Source organism: Falco rusticolus, chromosome 2, assembly GCF_015220075.1.
Source record: "Falco rusticolus isolate bFalRus1 chromosome 2, bFalRus1.pri, whole genome shotgun sequence".
NCBI classification, from domain to species: Eukaryota; Metazoa; Chordata; class Aves; order Falconiformes; family Falconidae; genus Falco; species Falco rusticolus.
The window spans coordinates 113,087,721-113,106,154 of record NC_051188.1 but is presented as its reverse complement, the minus strand read 5'-3'; the positions used below and the strand labels follow the sequence as shown (position 1 = coordinate 113,106,154).

At 42.6% G+C, this 18,434-nt stretch overlaps 1 protein-coding gene across 2 annotated transcripts in view; it reads right to left on the bottom strand.

Annotated features, from left to right (window-relative positions):
* HTR1F (5-hydroxytryptamine receptor 1F) overlaps positions 1 to 18,434 on the bottom strand; it is a 118,346-nt gene that overhangs the window by 40,992 nt on the left and 58,920 nt on the right. The window lies entirely within an intron of this gene.

The following is an 18,434-nucleotide window of genomic DNA, read 5'->3' as shown; positions in this document are numbered from 1 at the left end:
TCCTGCTGGCCACACTGTTTCTGATACCAGCCAGGATGCTGTCGGCCGCCTGGGCCACCTGGGCACATGCTGGCTCCTGCCCAGCCGGCCGCCAGCCAGCACCCCCAGGCCCTTTCCCACCAGGCAGCTTCCCAGCCGCTCTGCCCCAGCCTGCAGCGCTGGTGGGGTGGTTGTGACCCAAGTGTGGGACCCGGCACTGAGCCTTGTTCAACCTCATCCAATTGGCCTTGGCCCATCGGTCCAGCCTGTCCAGATCCCTCTGCAAAGCCTCAACACCCCTGCCCAGCCTGGTGTTATCTGCAGACTTACTGAGGGTGCACTTGATTCCCTTGTCCAGATTGTCAATAAAGATATTAAGCAAAACTGGCCCCAGCGCTGAGCCCTGGGGACACCACTTGTGACTGGCCACCAGCTGGATGTAACTCCATTCTCCACCACTCTTTGGGCTTGGCTGTCCAGCCAGCTTTTAACCCAGCATAGAGTACACCCATCCAAGCCACGAGCAACCAGTTTCTCCAGGAAAATGCTTTGGGAGATAGTGGCAAAGGCTTTACTAAGGTTCAGGTAGACAACATCCACAGCTTTTTCCTCATCCACTATAGGTGAGTCACCTTGTCATAGAAGGAGATCATGTTCATGAAGCAGGACCTGCCTTTCACAAACCCATGCTGTCTGGGCCTGATCCCCTGGTCGTCCTGCATGTGCTGCATGATGGCACTCAGGATCATCTGCTCCATAACCTTCCCTGGCACCGAGGTCAGGCTGACAGGCCTGTAGTTCCCCAGATTCTCCTTCCTGCCCTTCTTGTAGATGGGCATCACACTGGCTAACCTCCGGTCTGTTGGGAGCTCTCCAGTTTGCCAGGACTGCTGATAGAACTATGGACAGTGGCTTGTCAAGCTCCTCTGCTGGCTCTCTCAGTACCCTTGGGTGGATCCCATCTGGCCCCATAGACCTGTGTGTGTCTAAGTGGAGCAACAGGTCCCTAACTGTTTCCTCCTGGACTGTAGGGCCTTCATTCTTCTCCTCCTCATCCCTGTCTTTCAGCTCATGGGGCTGAACATCCAGAGGGAAGCTGGTCTTGCTAGTAAAGACCAAGGCAAAGAAAGCATTGAGCACCTCAGCCTTTTCTTCACCCTTTGTGGCAATGTTCCCTCCCACATCCAATAAAGGATGCAAGATTATCCTCGTCCCTCCTTTTGTTTCTAATGTATTTATAAAAACTTTTTTTTAAAAAAATCTTTTATGGCAGTAGCCAGCCTGAGTCCTAGCTGGGCTTTCACCTCTCTAATCTTCACACTACATAATCTTGTGACATCCTTACAGTCCTCCTGAGTTGCCTGCCCCCTATTCCAAAGGTGGAAAACTCTCCTTTTTTCCCCTGACTTCCAGCCAAAGCTCTCTGTTTAGCCAGGCTGGTCTTCTCGTGCACTGGCTTGTCTTTTGGCACATGGGTACGGCCTGCTCCTGCACCTTTAAGACTTCCTTCTTGACCTTCCTGGACCCCTTGGCTCTTCAGAACCAGCTCCTAAGGGACTCTGTTGAGCAGGCTCTTAAACAGGCCAAAGTCAGCTCTCTGGATGTCCAAGGTAGCGGTTCTGCTGACCCCACTCCTTACTTCTCCAATAATTGAAAACTCTATCATCTTGTGATTGCTATTCCCATGACATCCTCTGACCACCACAGCACCCACCAGTCCTTCCCAGTTTGTAAACAGCAGGTCCAGCAAATCCATCTCCCTGGGCTGGATCACTGACCAGCTGTGTCAGGAAGCTATCTTCCACACACTCCAGAACCTCGTAGACTGTTTCCTCCCTGCTCTGTTGTATTTCCAGCAGACATCTGGTATGTTGAAGTCCCCAATAAAAACAAGAGCTAGTGATCTTGAGACTTCTCCCAGCTGCTTGTAGCATGTTTCATCTGCCTCTTCATCCTGGTTGGGTGATCTAGAACAGACTCCCACCAGGATATCCACCTTGTTGATGCTCCCCTTGGTTCTTACCCATACACACTCCAGCCTCCTGTTACTGTCATTCAGCTCTAGGCAGCCAAAACTCCCTGGCATACAGAGCTACCCCGCCGGCTCTCCTTCCTTGCCTATCCCTTCTGGAGAGTTTGTAGCCATCCACCGCAGCACTCCAGTCACCTGAGTTATCTCACCATGTTTCCGTGATGGAGACTATGTCATAGTTTTCATGCTGCACGATGGCTTCCAGCTCCTCCTTTCTGTTGCCCATGCTTCAGGCATTGGTGTAGATGCATTTCAGCTGCATCAGTGATGTCGCCTCCAACACTGGCATGCTGCCCCCAGGCTTATCTCTAAGGAGCTTGGTTTTATTTCCTTCCCTCTTTAAAGCTCTCTTGATGAGCTCTGCTAACCCCTGACCCAAAATCCTTTTTACCCTTGGAGACAGCCGAACCCCAGCTGTTGCCACTAGGCCTGGTGCCGTGTAAACTGACCCATGATCAAAAACCCCAAAATTCAGCCACTGACACCAGACCCAGAGCCAGGTAGTGATCTGTGTGACCTTCTGATTATATGCCCCGTTGCTCCCTGCCACCAGCAGGATAGAAGAAAACACTGCCTGAGCTCAGGATCACCTTTAACCTGTTGCCCCAAGGCACTGAGGTCTCTTTTGATTGCCCTCAGTCTTCTTGTCATTTGGACTTCACCGTTGCCCACTTGGAAGAGCAGTAACGGGCAGTAATCAGAAGGTTGTATGAGACAAGAGAGTTTTCTGGTAACATCCCTCACCCAGGCCCCAGGGAGGCAGCAGGCTTCCGTGTGGGTTGGGTCCGGTCGGCATACTGGGTCCCTGTTCATCTCAAGGTGAAGTCACCGATGACAACCACCTTTCTTTTTTTCCTAGCAGAGCTGGTCACGACGTGATGGGGTGATGGACTCTCCCTAGGCAACTCCTCCAACCTCAACGGGCTTTCATCCACATTGTTATTTTCCTGGCCCTCAGGTTCCAGAGCTCACATGCCTATTGTATGAGGGTACCTGTGGAGGTGAAGAGGTTGGGGGTGATTTGCCTGCTCTCCCAAGCAGGGACCTGTTTCCACTCCTCCCTGTCACTTAGGACCCCTCCATCTGCCTCGTTTGTGACAAGAGTGCTGTGCTGGTTCATATTCACCTAGCACCTACTGTAACCTTGGGACCTTTTTCAGCAAGGCTGCTGATCAGGCCACTTGGTTTCCAGCCTTTGCAGATGCAAGAGGTTATTCTTCCCTGCGTGCACCATGCTGCACTTTGATGTGTTGAACTTCATGATGTTTGTTTGCCCAGTCCTCAAATTTATGGCCAAGTCCCTTTGGACTGAAGCTTTGCCTTTGGTCGTGTCAGACGTTTCTAATCTAGTACCCTAGAAGAATCCAGAAAAATTACAGCCAAGTTTCTGCTCTGATTTCTTCTCTTGGGGAACATTTCTCTCTCCATTAACTATAGAGGGAACAACAGAAGACTTACAAGGTTGGCTTTTGGGGGTCTTCCCTGCAAAGAGACTTTAGCTGTCAGAAGTTAGAGCAGTGGGAGATACAGAGAGACTACAATTGCCTTCTCTTTTACCCTGCTGTGCAGCGCCCATCTGAATGGAACCTGAGCTTTTTTGTTCACTGATGTTTTTCTGCTTTGTGTCTATTTCTGTCTTCCAGATACTGTGTTTCATCTTTAACAGTTATGGCACCCATTAAGCAGAGAGCAGTCTTATGACTGAACGAGCTTCGCTGGCCGTTAGCCTCTTTATGCAACCTGAAGTTAATGTTCAGACTGTTGATACATTAATAGTTGTTCGGTATAAAATGTTGGCTTGTCTTCATACCTTTTTTCCTCTACTAAGGTTCCATTATTTGTAAGCACAGTAACTTCTGGCCAGTTACCCTGTGTTGTGTTTTCCTTGTTAACCTTCCTGCTAACATCCTATTAACTACAGATACTCCCAATTTTTCTCAGATTTTTGTCAGACCTCCCACTTTAATATTTTAGACAATAAAATCCCAATGGACATGTTTCTGTGCATATTCTTTCCTTTTTCGTAGCTTCTCTCAAGAGATATCTGCCTTCTGCTACTGACCATGCAGATATTACTTGGGTGTATTTAGCTTCTGCAGTGGTTTTCAACTTCCCACCCTGCCTCCCACCCCCACCCCCCAGCCAATTTGAAAGATTCTTAGTGGTCTACAGTGGAAATGCAGGTTCCCATGTGATAACTGATGTCCTGCGCTAGTAATGTGGTGGGTTTGGTTTTTACTTCTCTAATTGTTTTGGTGGTACCTCTTAGAAGTCATACAAAGGTTTACAGACCTCAAGATGAAAACAGCTGTTTTGTTTTACATGATAGGAAAATGGAAAAGGAGTATTCTTAGGCTGTTGCTTACAGTTGAGAAAACAGTATGTGCTACGTTGCGATAAGTATATCTGATATATTTTGTCTAGTGTTGCCTACAGGACTCGCAGCAAAACATGTTTTTGACTCCCATTGTTCCCTGGGGGATAAAGGTCTATTAAGCAAAACCAATTTTTGAGAACCACAAAAATCTTTCACTTTGATACAGCTCTTCAACCAAAACGTGCAGTATGAAATCCACATACCTCGTTCTATCCTTTCTCCTACAAATCGAATACGTCCTGTCTCAGCCCAGACTTGGACTAGGTTAAAGGAAAAATATTTTAACAGGGAAAGAGATGTACTACAACTAAAAAGGATAGCAGCAAAAAGGCACTAGGCTGATCAGTGACTGGCTTGCTCTCTCTCAGCAGTACCGATTTCTCTTTTCAGCCACTAACCATCCTGGATGCAGCCATATGAAAAGCCCACTGCTGAGGGGGAGTGAGTGTGACATTCTCTTCAGTGGGACTCAGAGCTAAATTAGCGCAGTCCTCCTCCCCCATTTCTTCCTTCATGGACTGCAGTGCTGTGGCTGTATTAATGAGGCACCAGCTTCATACAGTATGTCTTTCTAGTGCCAAAGTTCAACAGAAGTTTGGTAAGGCTGTCTGCAAATGTGTAGTTTTCTACAATTACAGGTTATATTTTTTTAAAAAAAGATTGCTTCATTCATTCTACAGTGCATCATCCTTGTTCCTTTCCTTTCTTTGTGGTAAGCATTAAAGGATGACCCATTTTGTATAGAGAGATGCCTAGGCTTGTCATTTTGGTGTTGTCCATCCTGTTACAGCCATCGGTGAGTTTACCCAAGTCAGAGGACATCTCTGGTGATGTTAGTCATAACTAGCTGTCATGGATATGGTGGGTTGCTGTATTCATAGCAAGTGAACTTACAGACAATAACCCTGTTTCTTGCATTATTTCCCACTGCGACACGTGGGGGTGTGTATGAAGGATGACCCAGAACAGCGGTTCAGAATGGTCTCTGCATTGGTGGTAGCTGGATGGCTGGGCAGCACTTCTCTGCTCTTCAGCTAAAATAAGTCCTTCCTTCACACTTCTTTTCAAAGGAAACCACCTGTAGTTTTATCAGTGTTTTCTCTTTCAACTCCAAGATCCTGATTTTGTGTGGCACTATGGCTAGACAATAAGGAGAGTGCAAGGAATGCATTCATGGACAGTTATGAAAAAGCGTGTCTCCAGAAAGTGCTTGTTTCTAACTGCCATAAGCTGCAGGTTGGCTGATGGTTGAGAGATGAATAATTGCATTCCTTTTTAAATGACACACTTTAGAAGTGGTGTGGATTTCCCTTTTTTTAGTCAGTCACATGTCCTGATCCATCAATGTGTTTCAGTTCTTTTTAAGCTTGGATGAGGTTTTGAAATAAATAAAATTGGCATACGCTTCAACACTGTCCTCAAGCAGAAGTTCTTTCCAACGTCCAGACCCTAACTTTTAAAAAAGCAGTTCTTTCTAGAATAATTTCAGGCATTCAGTATTCCCACGTGCATTCAGCTGACATGCCTTGTGGTAGACACCCAAAACTTGCAGTGTGCATGATGTGGAAAATGATAGCTGCACTCTCGGATTTGTCCCCCCTGGCCCCCAGCCCTGTGCCTTAGCTTTGATCCCACCTCCAGCCCTTGAAACCCATGTGTGCGAGCCATAGGAAGGGCAAATCAATGTGGGTAACCATGCTGGTGATTTAAGCGCTGAAGCTGATAGAAGAGCAGAAGCAGAGAAGTGCACTGAGGAGAACAGTTTTTAAGTACTTAATTATAGAGTGCCTGAAGAAGGCTGGATGCTTTCTGGAGTACGGATCAAGTGTCTTCTCCTCTGATACGATTAGGCCACTTTGGCTACCTTGTGTCAAGCCCCTTCCAGACATGCTAGCACTTGGATTCCTCCCACTCCCCAGAGGACTGTAATTAAGAAGTTACTGCCTCCCAAGTGTGCAATTATGTTCTCTTAAACCCAATAAGAAGCCCTTAGTCTGAAACATCCCGTTTCCTGCATTAGCATTCTTCTGATAGGTAGGTACCCCACCACGCTTTGGTAAGCTGCCGAGGCTGTTTTATCCTCTGGACAATTTGCTGAATGTGAAGAGTGTTAAGAAAGGGATCAAGAAGAAGATATAAAGTAGGTAAAATAAAAAAAACCACCTGTGTAAGTGCACTTGATAAGTACTTTTAAAATAAAAACTTATGTAAAAGTCTCAGTATCGGTAAAGTTTGCCAGAAATGAGGAAGGATAAACTTCCCAGGACTGCAAGTTTTGGTTTTGCTGCTTGTTTTTATTTTTTTAACTCTTCTTAAAAAATGGTGGTTTTAAAATAAAATAGGTTGGAAGGAAACTATCCAAAGAGAGTCTCTGTGCTGGTGGCAAGAATAAAATTCAAAGACTTACTACCCCTTAAAAGCCTCTTGCTTAGACTAACCAAACACTCAGTTATGTCAGTCCCAATTTTAAGCTTCTATGAAGGCAAGACTCATTTTGTGAAAATTGTGTACGCAGGGCAGTAATATGATCTGCTTGAAAACTGGTTTTAGGCAGTAACCTTGACTATCCCACCATGCTAATGTTACTGTAGCATATGACAAATAATTATATTTCTCTTGTTTAAGGCATTGCAGAAATAGAAATAAAACAATTCCTAGGCATGATCTTCCAGCGCAGTCACAAAATTTTGAGCTAAGCCTTCCTTGTTGCCATGCACGCCTTCGTGCTGTGCTCTGGGTGGGCATGGAGACCGTTTTATTCCCTCCCTCACTGTGCCAGCCTTTAGGCTTTCAAACATGCTTCCTCCCGGCTTCCCTTGTTTAGACTAAAGAATTGAATTTCTTTGATATTTCTGCTTAGGCTATGTTTTCTAGCTCTTTGATTTTTTTTCCTTGTTCTTTTCTGAGCACTTTTCAATATGTCCCTGACCCTCTTAAAGTGTTCAGAAATGGACAGTGCTCTGGGTGATGCCTTGTTAGTGCCCAGCTGAGCAGAAGGATGTGTTTTTTTCTAAATGCTTTGTTATATTCTTGTTTTATGTATTACAGTATATTTTTTTTTCTTCAGTAGCATGGCATTGCTGACTCACGTCCAGCTTGTGATCCCTTGAGTCCTTCTCTGCAGAGTTCCTGGCAGCCCTGCTTTATGCAGGTGATATTCCTACCTAAATGTAGTGCTTGGGAATTCACTAAGGACAATGGCTATCTCTTTTTAAATGGGCTATATCTCCATTTTACCACAAATGCTCTTGATTTTGGGTTTACTTGTCAGAGTTGGGCCACAACCCAGAATGCATTCACCAGACAAAAGTAACTGTCTATGCTTGGCTTGTAGTTCCAGAAAAGGACTTGAAGCTCAGCAGATATTAACACCATAAGACCTTCAGGGAAGTTTTTAAAAAAATAAAGGTAGGAATATTCTAAGTAAACCAGGGAGTATATAGTTTTAAAAGTAAAGTTCATTGCCTGATGTCTTTAAGTAGTAACCTTTCTCAGTTCTACAAGTCATAGCAAGTTTCAGGTAAGTTGAATGCAAACAGTTAGGCTGGTTCCATGCCAAGGATTAATGGCAGTTAATCCTTGCAAACAAAAGGTAAACTATGGAAAAATTAAACACACACAGTAACAAAACTTTTAGTAGGTGATTCTAATAAATTGTGAATTAGCTGATGAACATAAGGTGTCAAATGCAATGCTACAAAGTATGCAATACAACCTTCACTACTTGATGTTCCAAAAAAGACTTTCATAATCACTACTGCTTTCTGCCAGCATCTTAGTCCAGGGTGGTGACATGCCTAAGCTATGCAATCACTTATAAGAACTAACCTGGAAACATGTAGAAGTACTGCAGTTATGCCAGCTGTTTTTAACAGGGAAAAGTGATACGGGCACGATATCCTAGACTACTGTTTCTTCAAAGTGTGTTAATATCCTGAGCACTGTTCATTTAGAGCACTGGGAGCAAGACATGAAAATAACAGCATTATCTGGGTTGCAGACACTGCCTTCAAAATGTAAGATTAACATTAAACTATAAACTTTTTGTGGGGTATCCCTCCAGTTCTGTTACCCATAGCATTAGTTGACAGCTGTGTTTGAGAGGAATGGATGACCTGTCATTGCAAATAGCATATTTTAGTTCTGCGTGTCTGTGAGAACAGGGAGCACTACATTATTTATACTAGTAGTTTGGCTATTAGTTAATTAAAAACATCTGGTCAAACCGGCATCTCTATTTCTATGCATGCAGCAGAATACAGTATCTATTCTGCATGGTGTTGGTTTTCATGGGGCTTTCTATTTCCTACAAAATGTTTCTGTTACTGTTGATAATAGCTTCATTTAACTTGAATGTCCCTGTATGGAGGAAAAGAATCTGGTTTTGTGTAACAGAAGGTAAAAAAATCTAATTTAGGCAAATATTGTAAAGTGTTGTTGAATATATTGAAAAAACATCCCACACCTAAAATGACAAATGTTTGTATAGGACATATCAGCACTCTGCTGTCATAATGCAATATGTTGTATGACATTATTGAATCTCCAGGTTTGCTAGTGAAGAATGAAAAGAAAAATAGAATTGCTACTTCATACCTTAGAGATGAATGTAATCATCATGAAATTCATTCAGGTGACGATGCCTAAAACTATCCACGTTTTCCACTGTAAGATGTGGTTTTTGCCTTCTTGTATCTTTGGAAAAAAAAAAACCAAACAAATGCAAAACAGAATTGTCAAGCTAATTTTATGCCCCAGGATGAATTGTAGTGGGATGAACTAAGATGGCTGGGTTGTTTTAGAGAAGGAGGCTAAGGAAAAGATGCATGATTTTGTTGCTATTAAAATCTTTACAGCAGCTTGACCATGAAAAAGTTAAAAACTTTGGGAGAGGGGAGATGGGAAATCACAGCAAGGGAGAAGACTCGTGGTCATCCCACTTTAAAGGACCTGCCCTCATGGGAAAGCTCTCTGAGCAGACTAGTGTGGGGAGAAAAGCTGGTGGAGAGGAGACAGGCTGGATATGACTGGTTGTTAGTGCTCACTTTCCAAAGCTGGGAAGCAATCCCTGTTCCCACCTGTGACACCCAATGGCAAAACATGTGCCCATCTTCTGCTAGTGGTCAGCCAAAAAACATCTGCAACATTCAAAAAGACAAAGCAAAAGAAGCAGCGCTTTCTACTGCTCTGTTAGCTTGGAGAAAGAAGCTGCCAGTAATGATCCCGTGGTAGTAACCCTGCGTGTCATGGTAATGATATATGATGGATGTTCCTGGGGCTCTCCATTGTGGTGTTTTTAAAAGGCAGAAGTTTCTGCGCAAGAACTGTATTGAGAGAAAACACCAGGTGTATGGTTGATTGTGCAACCTTAAGATGGTGCTCAGGGTAGAAGTCGGAATTCTATAGAGAAAGGAGTAGTTGTGTGTCAGCCTTCTGCTTGCTTTTGTTACCAAATCAAAGGGTATGTAATGAAAGAGAAATGAAAATAAAGACTTCAAGATTAGACATTTGCCTTTGGACCTTAAAATGAGTTTTAGCCTTCTTTTTGTCCTAATATTGCTTATGAACTCTCTGAAGTCAGGTAAGTAAAGCTCTTGTCTCTCTGTGTAGTCCTCAGTGCTTGACTTGAGAGCCTGTCTCTGATTTGCAGAAGTGAGAAGCTGCTTTGAAAAGCTGACACCTGGGAGGTGTATCCTCTAAGTAAAAACACAAGTGCTGTGCATTGCTAAAACCTCTGGCAACTCCGGCTATGCTCTTCCTAAGCTGGGATCCTGCAGTTAGTAGATACTGGTGAGTGTCTTCTTTCTGTCTTCAGAATCAGAACAATGCTGCAAGTCCACAGGGGGCTGGGGCAGAGGCTTCAGAAGAGGTCTGCAGTGATGAACCCCGCTGAAAAAGACCATGAGGGACTCTAATGTGCAGTGGGGGGAGAAGTGTAAACTGGAAAAAATAATAGGATATGTCTGTTCAGTAGGCATGGTCTCTTTGAGACCAGGAATTGTAGCAGGGGCCCACGGGAAAAATCACCAAGCAGAGTCCGAGGGAAGACTGTATGAAGAAGCCAGCGTGCAAAGGAGCTGAATGCAAGTTGTATGACAGTTTTAAACTTGTTGTTTTTCTACCTTTTGATTGTAAGAGAAAAAAAGTGAAAAAAATGATGTGTTGGTGTAGAGTTTATAGGGTGCTTTGGGGCATGCAGGGCTTGCAGGGTCTTTGTTGTACGCTCTGCATGTACGTGTGTGCATATGAACCAAGAGGCTGCTTGTCTTCCCAAATAAGCCTAAAAATGTTGCTTGTTTACCCAGTGCATTTCTCTAATGTCTTCATTTTTCTGGTACAGCAGCAAACCCCAATTATACAAAAAGCTACTGTCCTAAAATTAGAAAGACTGTAATTCACAAGAAATATTTGCAGTTTCGATGTATTTCCTTTGGTATCTGCCCTTTTGGTGTTTACAGTTGTTTATTTTACATTTCTAGGCAACAGAAGCCTACTTTATTCAATAATTTAAGTACGTATATATATATACGAATAAATGAAGTCGTCCTTCAGTGTGTCACTTTTAATCTGGAGATCAGTCTGAAGATACTATTACTTACTTTGCATCTAGAAATATGTCTGGTAATTTGTCTAAACTCCTTGAATACTATTTCTTACAGTTACACTTATTTAAGGAAATTTATGGTTTAAATTGCAACCACTGTATGTAAAATGTGTTTCTTAAAAGTCTCCTTTTTTAATAATTTACATGTATAAATATTAATATCTCATTTTATGACATTGCTGTTGGTTTATTTAGGATCCTGGAAAAAAACCCAACTAATTAGATTCAGAAAGAACAGCTATTATTGTTATTTAACTAGCACACTGCTATTTTTAAGTTATATTGAATATTATCTGAGATAATAAATTATCCTATTTAATTCTATCTTACCCACAGGCCTGACGGACTGCTGTTTGACTTTGTCCCCATCAGCTATCAGACGCAGGGGGCGGGATTTCCTCTAAACTTCGTGTTGCGGCCCTAGCTGCCTTTCCCAAATTCTGATCCCAATGTACAAGGTATAAAAGCAGCCTCTGTTACTCTTCTGGTTGTAGGAGACCTAGAAAAACCTTTGGGAGGCTGTGGACTGTTATGCCTCATGAAGCCTCTCCTGTCGCTTTCCCCTTTCCCTTTTTGTCCTAAGGATAAGTTGCCCTTGCACTGTGACTGTGTTGTCTTTTTGCCTCCTGTTTTACCCCAGAGCTCTGATCCTCTTATTATCAATACTGTGCGTGACTAAAATTGACTCCTTTACAGAACAAGCTGATTTCTAACAGCACAAACCCAAAAATCAGAGCCTGGAGGGTTTTATGCCTAAGCCTGCTGCAAACCAGCAGTAATGACACAAGGCAGCACCACCTCTGTCCCCTTCCAAGAGCAGCCTTCGTACATTCAAATTCTTGCACCCTCACACCATAGCACAGTCATGTAATACAAGTGTTGTGGTATGAAATCGTTACTCTGGTGGGCTAGGACATGGTTTTTCATTCTTAGCTTTCACCTCAAAAAATGCGGGATAAGAATAATGTATGATAACTATGTCCTGGTGCAACAAGGGCTACTAGCCGGGGGGAGAATATCAGAGGCTAAATCAAAGATTGTTTTGTCCCTGGGTCCTGGCTCCAGCATTGTCCACTATAAAAAACTGGCGAAGAAATGGACCCTGCAGGTGCTGAGCCTGCGCCGTTAGCGCTGCCTGCGGTCAGTACGCTGGGCCTCCATGGGGCACGCGCAGCAGGCCGGCCTGGGCTCAGGCTTGGGGAGCTTGTGACTTCAGCTCTTGTGCTGACCATGAAACTACGAGTAAAATGAGTTGCTGTGATGAATTGTGCCTTCCTAGAGCATCATCTCATTCCAGCTATTGTCCTGTAAGCAACTGTCGGTGTGGCTACAGTTATGTCTTTCTCAGCCCTGCCCAACACAGGGGTGGTAAGAACTACGGAGCAGAAAACTGTCCCAAGTGAACGCCTATGGAAAAGGGTACAAATGAAGTACAGGTAGCACTTCCCTCAGGAACTTTCCCGGTCCACCGTATTTTCTCCTGACCTTTCAGGAACTCCTTGGCCATGCATTGATTTACCATAGATTTTTTTCCACAAATTTAGGTAGTTATTGTCAAATTCTGTGTTTGCTCCAGAGCATGCAAGGTCTGAGCAGCATGCATACAAGACCATCTACATCAGCTGGTTTGGTGGCCAGGTCTCTTGCTGGTGTGCTACACAGAGATAATGTCAATGTAGCTTCAGGTGCCTATTCTACAATTGTAATGTTTTCTTTTTCTAGATGAAGATTAAATTCCAGATGGCTGCTCCTTCAGTGTAGAAATTATGTATGCCTCTGTAGGAATATCTTCAACTGGAGTGGAAATTCCTGCTTTCCCTTCGGTGGCTTCCATGTTAATTTGCACATTGGCCTCTGCTGGCAATTTTTAACTGATGTGCTACACTTCCTATCCCTTTTGGCTTCTTACATGCTGCTCAACATTGTCTTGCCATGCCTGCTTTTACACTCTTACTGATGCACTTGGTTTGGTAAAGGAGTAACCACAGGGCACGCAAGGTCAAAACTGTTACTGCTCCAAATGAAAAACAGAATTTCAAATCAAGGAGGAGATTAACTTTGTGATACTGTCCTGTGAAAAGCAACACTAACTGTTTTTCAGCAATAAAAATCAGCTATATAACTGTAAGAAGTAAGAAAATAATTATCACAGAGAGATATTAATAACAGCACTTCTGAAATGTGCATGCATTTGGACCGATGTTTAAAGTGTGTTTCAAATTTATCTTAATTGCAGCTCTAAACTTAAAAGATGATGAAAATAGTATTACTTTTTAGTAAGAGTGGGTGGTGTTATCTATTAACATAAGTTTGAAGTCACACAGTAACATTTAAAGTCTATTTATAAGTGAAAGACTAACAAGCAGGTGAGTGAATACAGGTCAGAGAGGGGGATTAAAGAGAATGGGAATAATAACACCTCTGGCTTCATGGGCTGGTAAGACACCACTGCCACGGGGGAAAAGGATCAGAAAAATAACCCTGTGTCTAAGTAAACTGTGGATTCTTGCAGCAGAACACAATACCAAACATTATGACTGTGCTTTGCAGAGCTGTGCGCTTCCTGAGCAGCTTTGTGTTTCCTCCCAGAGGCAGGCATAAGGTACTTATTATTCAAATAGCTACCACTTATCCTCAATAATGCTTTCAAGGCATACCTGACTGAACTGTAAAAAACCCATCTGGTCAAGTGCTGGTTTAATACGCACAGACACTGGCTTGCAAACCACTGTAGATTGTTTTCATAAACTACAATTTAACAGTCAAGATTTAATTAAGAAATACATCAGAGCCTTTGGAATAAATGGGATAGTCAGGGGTGCTGGACAAGTGGGCTGTGTGACATGGAAAGGGCTGGAAAATCTATGCACTGACAGTTGTTTTCCCAACAGTAAACAAGGGCAGGATTGCTGAAAAAAGTCACCAAACCCCAGAACATCCACCTTACACATATATGCACATGACAGTTTTAATGATAGTTTTACATAGTTCTCATCACTGTCAGCCACATTATGTAGTTGGGTTTTGATTTTATCAATCTGCATATTGCAGTCCAGAAAATCCTGGGAAAAGGACACATTTTATGGCACTATAAAATCATCACTTTCCTGTACATTTTTCTGGTATTTTACAAAGATTATTGCATTCCCTGAAAATATGTAAGAGGTTTAATTTGAAATAAGATGTGTTCTTTCCTGTAAAAGCAAGCTGTCCAGCAGGCAGCAGGAGACAAAGAGAATGTTTAATTTTAAATTGTAGTGATTTAAAGTAATATTTGTATAAAGGTGCACATACATATAAATATTATTTTAAACAACCCTGAAAACTACTAAAGCTGAAACAAATGTCAGTTTTATATAAAATTTAGAAATACTGCAGCTTGAAGGACAGCTAGACATCCTTCATGGACACAAACTTTAGGAAAAAATTCTTCACTGAAAGGGTGGTCAAGCATTGGAAGAGGCTGCCCAGAGAGGTGGTGGGATCACCATCCCTGGAGGTGTTTAAAACCCATGTAGATGCTGTGCTTAGGGGCATGGTTTAGAGGTTGGCTTGGCAGTCCTGGGTTAATGGTTGGACCTGATGATCTTAAAGGTCTCTCCCAACCTAAACAGGTCTATGATTCTATGAAACTAATGTAAATTAATCAATGTTTCTGCTGTAAACATCATGTGTTAAAACTAATCCGTATTTACTGTATTATCTCTGAATGCAATAAGGACAGTGCATTATCCTTTTCAGTAATGCAAAGCTAATGTTGGCTGTCAAAAGGCTGGAGTCAAAGACCTATAAAACAGTATCTTCTCTGAATGAAATCTAAAGGGATGTTTTAATTTGTTTCTGTTCCATTACTTCTGAATAAATTGTTTTGAAGCGGATAATGAATTCATGTAAATGCTAGTCTGATCTGATCCTAAAATTTCTAAAACCTTTCTTAAGAAAGCTCTTTTTTGTTATTTTTAGAGTATAACCATACAGGTTGGGTTTTTTAGTATTAAAATGCCTGTGTGAAGGATTTCATAGAACAAACCAAGAGTTTTCAAAATTCAAGTTACCCTAAGTAAAATTGATTTAGTTGTGAAAGACTTGTTTAGAATCTTAAATATGTATTTTATGTATAATTTTCAGGGCTGCAATTGTATTGGCTTGTCCCAGATGTTTATCACAGGGGAGGAGAATCCTAAACATGGATAAAGTTTACGCATTTTAGTTTCCACTACTAATGTGATGATTTGAAGGTAAGTCATTTAATTTAGAACTGTTCAGAGATGAAATGTGCAAGCAAAATCTTCTGTAGTTTTTACACTCGGTGTAATGCATATTCAGTTTATGAGGCCACAAGCAACTCATTTTTCCTTTAGTTATGCAAGATAAATTACAGAGAAGCTCCACTGAAAGCAGTGGAAGTACCTGCAAGCACATTTTTAATGACAAGGGGCATGCCCTATTACAGACTTCATGAAACACTGGCTATGAATTTAATAAAACTGCAGCTTTCATTGCCACAGGATGCTGAAAGAGTATACAGCAACAATGGATTGAAAACAGATGGTGGCAAATTCATGGATAAAGATCCAACATTGTTATTGAACATGATGACTGTACGTGTAACTTGCATCTCAGGAATGTCTAAGCCTTTTTAAGCAGGACTGTCCTGATGTGACCGTGTTTAGAGGCTATCACAAAGGTCTGACCCAGTACCAGCACATTTTTTGCACCTTACTGAAAAAGGCCCTGTGTATTGACGTGGAAGATCTTATTTCTGTTTGTTCGTAGCAGTGAAATGTAAAGGACTTGAACAATGTTCTCTTTAGTGTGTTGGGATTCTTGTATTCAAGCTGGAAAGCTTTTACCAGATGGTTAATTGATTGAAAGAATGCTTCTAGCCCTGGAGAACCAGGCTGAAGAGTTTTCTTTATCTCATGGATCTGTTCTGCAACAACCAAATGGTGCAGCTTGGGCGGGTGAAGGACTGAATCCTGCAGCACTGTCTTAATTATGAAAATGAAAAGCATCGTTGCAGTCGAGAACTTGGGAGTGTCACCTGCAAGTTGTAGTCACACAACTGTGACAAAAGTAGCAGCTTCTCATTGAGCGATGGTTTCTGTGTGCGTGCTGCGGTGAGCCAGAGGCCTCAGCCATTTCTGTCCATCAGCAGCATCATTTGTTTCCCTTGCTTCAGCTTTAAGCTTTGCCTTTCTCCAGTTGGCAATAAGTGAGAGCGGCGCTGTACCGGAGCTCATACCACACTGAGGTATAAAAGTTGGCACTTGGCATGAGTCATTTTGTGTGTGCATCTCATGAGTGACTAATTGAATGATACAAGAGTCAGTAAGGTAGCCCAGCACTTCGGAGTACAAAAAGCCTCTAGTCAGCTTGATTCCCTTAGGTTTTCCTCTACATGCCTTGTCTTTTCTTTTCATAGTTAGATCCTTAAGATAAGCTAAGGAACATGGATACTTCCCTATTTCCCCCAGAATTATGATTTTCCCTTCTGTAGGATAAACTGCTGAACTAGTTGCCAGCTTTTTCTAGCACTGAAGTATCTAAGATACCAAGAAATATTCTTCCAAGATTTTGCAGATCAGAAGGCTAATTTGTTTGAAACAGGCGTGGCTATACTCTGCGCGGCTGCTGGGCTGTGCACCTTTGTGTTTGCAGCACAAGTGACTGCAATCCAGCCACCCAGAACCAGCAACAGCAGCAAGGCACCAAACCCCCAAACCCAAACTCTCACGTGGCCTTGCTCTCCTCTTCTAGAGGCTGCAAACAAAACGTAGAGAGCACAGGGCTCCTTCAAATCCACGCAAGGTTGGGTTTTTTTTCTTCTCTCTGCTTTCCGATAGGGACAGAAGCTGGTCAAAGTCCAAAGCTGCCATTCTTGATGGAAAAATGTTATTCCTATCTCTTTTTTTTTTTTGTCTTTTTTTGATTGTCTTTCAAAACCTAGGCAGGATATATCATACGCAAGGACTACTATTTCATTTTCTCCAGGGACAATTTGCTAACAACTTGAAAAAAAATTCCTCTTTCCTGTGCATCCCTCCTATCTCTGGTCAGTCTGTCATTGCAACTGGAAAAATCCTTTGGAACTGCTAGTGTGGAAGGCCGAGGGAAAGCTGGAAAAGTTAGAAAACAAGTATCACCTTGGGAACTGAAGTCCAATGGTGATCGTCAGGGGGCTGAAGTCAGGCAAAAAAAGAGAAACCACTCAAACAGGGACAGGGATTTTGCACGTGGGGTTTTAATGGTGCTTATCATAGCAGCGACCACTGGTATTTTCTGGTAGTGCCGTTTGATGCAAACGCCGGCTGGAAGCACAGCTCGCTGTCAGCAAAGGGGGCTGCGCGTGCTGAAGGGAGGTGGGTCGTAGTCACGCTGTTCTCGAAGGGTTTGAAGCCACGCTACTTACCGGGCTTCAAGTCACGATGTACGACCCAAGGGCAGCTGGGTACAGGAACATATGCATGTTACGTATAGAACAAAGCAGTTGCTTGTGGAAATATTTTTAGGGAAGTTTGTAACTGAAGGTGCATTTGATGCAAGGCAGATGTAAACTCTTAAATCCCTACATACGCGGACTTCAATAGCTTGGTGGAACTTCAGTTTCTGAAGGACTTTAAACTGTTACAATTTGCCTAGCTAAGCTGGACCATAAATATTCTCAAAACTCGTTTCTCCCAAGCTTTCATTTTTCCTATTTATGCTGAAAGCTCTTCAGCAAATGAACTACTTACTATTGTATGTTTGTTCAGTACAAGACGGGTTTCTAGGCACTACTGCAATAACATAATTATGAACAAATAATCACTCCAGGGTAATTCTATACAGACCTTCATATTCATGCTTTTGTACCTTAGATACAGTCACCATATATGTTCAGCAATTAATTAAGCTACTGGTTACAGTCACTGAGATACAGGCGCATACCGAGGGTCTGATCCTGTCTGTATACAACACGTCTGTAGGCTCCAAGTCATGCAGCTGTTTTATCCTTTTGAAACAAATTCCAAGTGCCAAACGTTGGCGCTTATGTTTGTGTGTCTTAAAGGCATCTAGGGAGAACAAGAAAAAAGTCCAGAAACAGCAACATCTCTGTGTTTATGAGCAAGAGCAGCAATCTCTCGTCTTGCCCTTCCTTCTTACGGGTCAGTTCAACATCCATCTTCCTGAGCAGCATCTCAGCATCTGGCCATCAGTATTGTCGCGAAATGGTCACTTTCTTTTATTTTAATTACCTGCCTGAATCCACACCAGGTTTCTTAGCTGCTTCCTTATTTTATGTAATGAATCAGTGCAATAACTGCTAATTATTAAAGTATAGAAGTCATTTTATGAAGACAGTGATCAAGATAACTGAAGACTTGAAGTTCAAATATGGGTTTAATGCCTCCTCCTGGTCAAACATAGCAGTTTTGTACTTTAGGGTTGCCTTTTTGTAA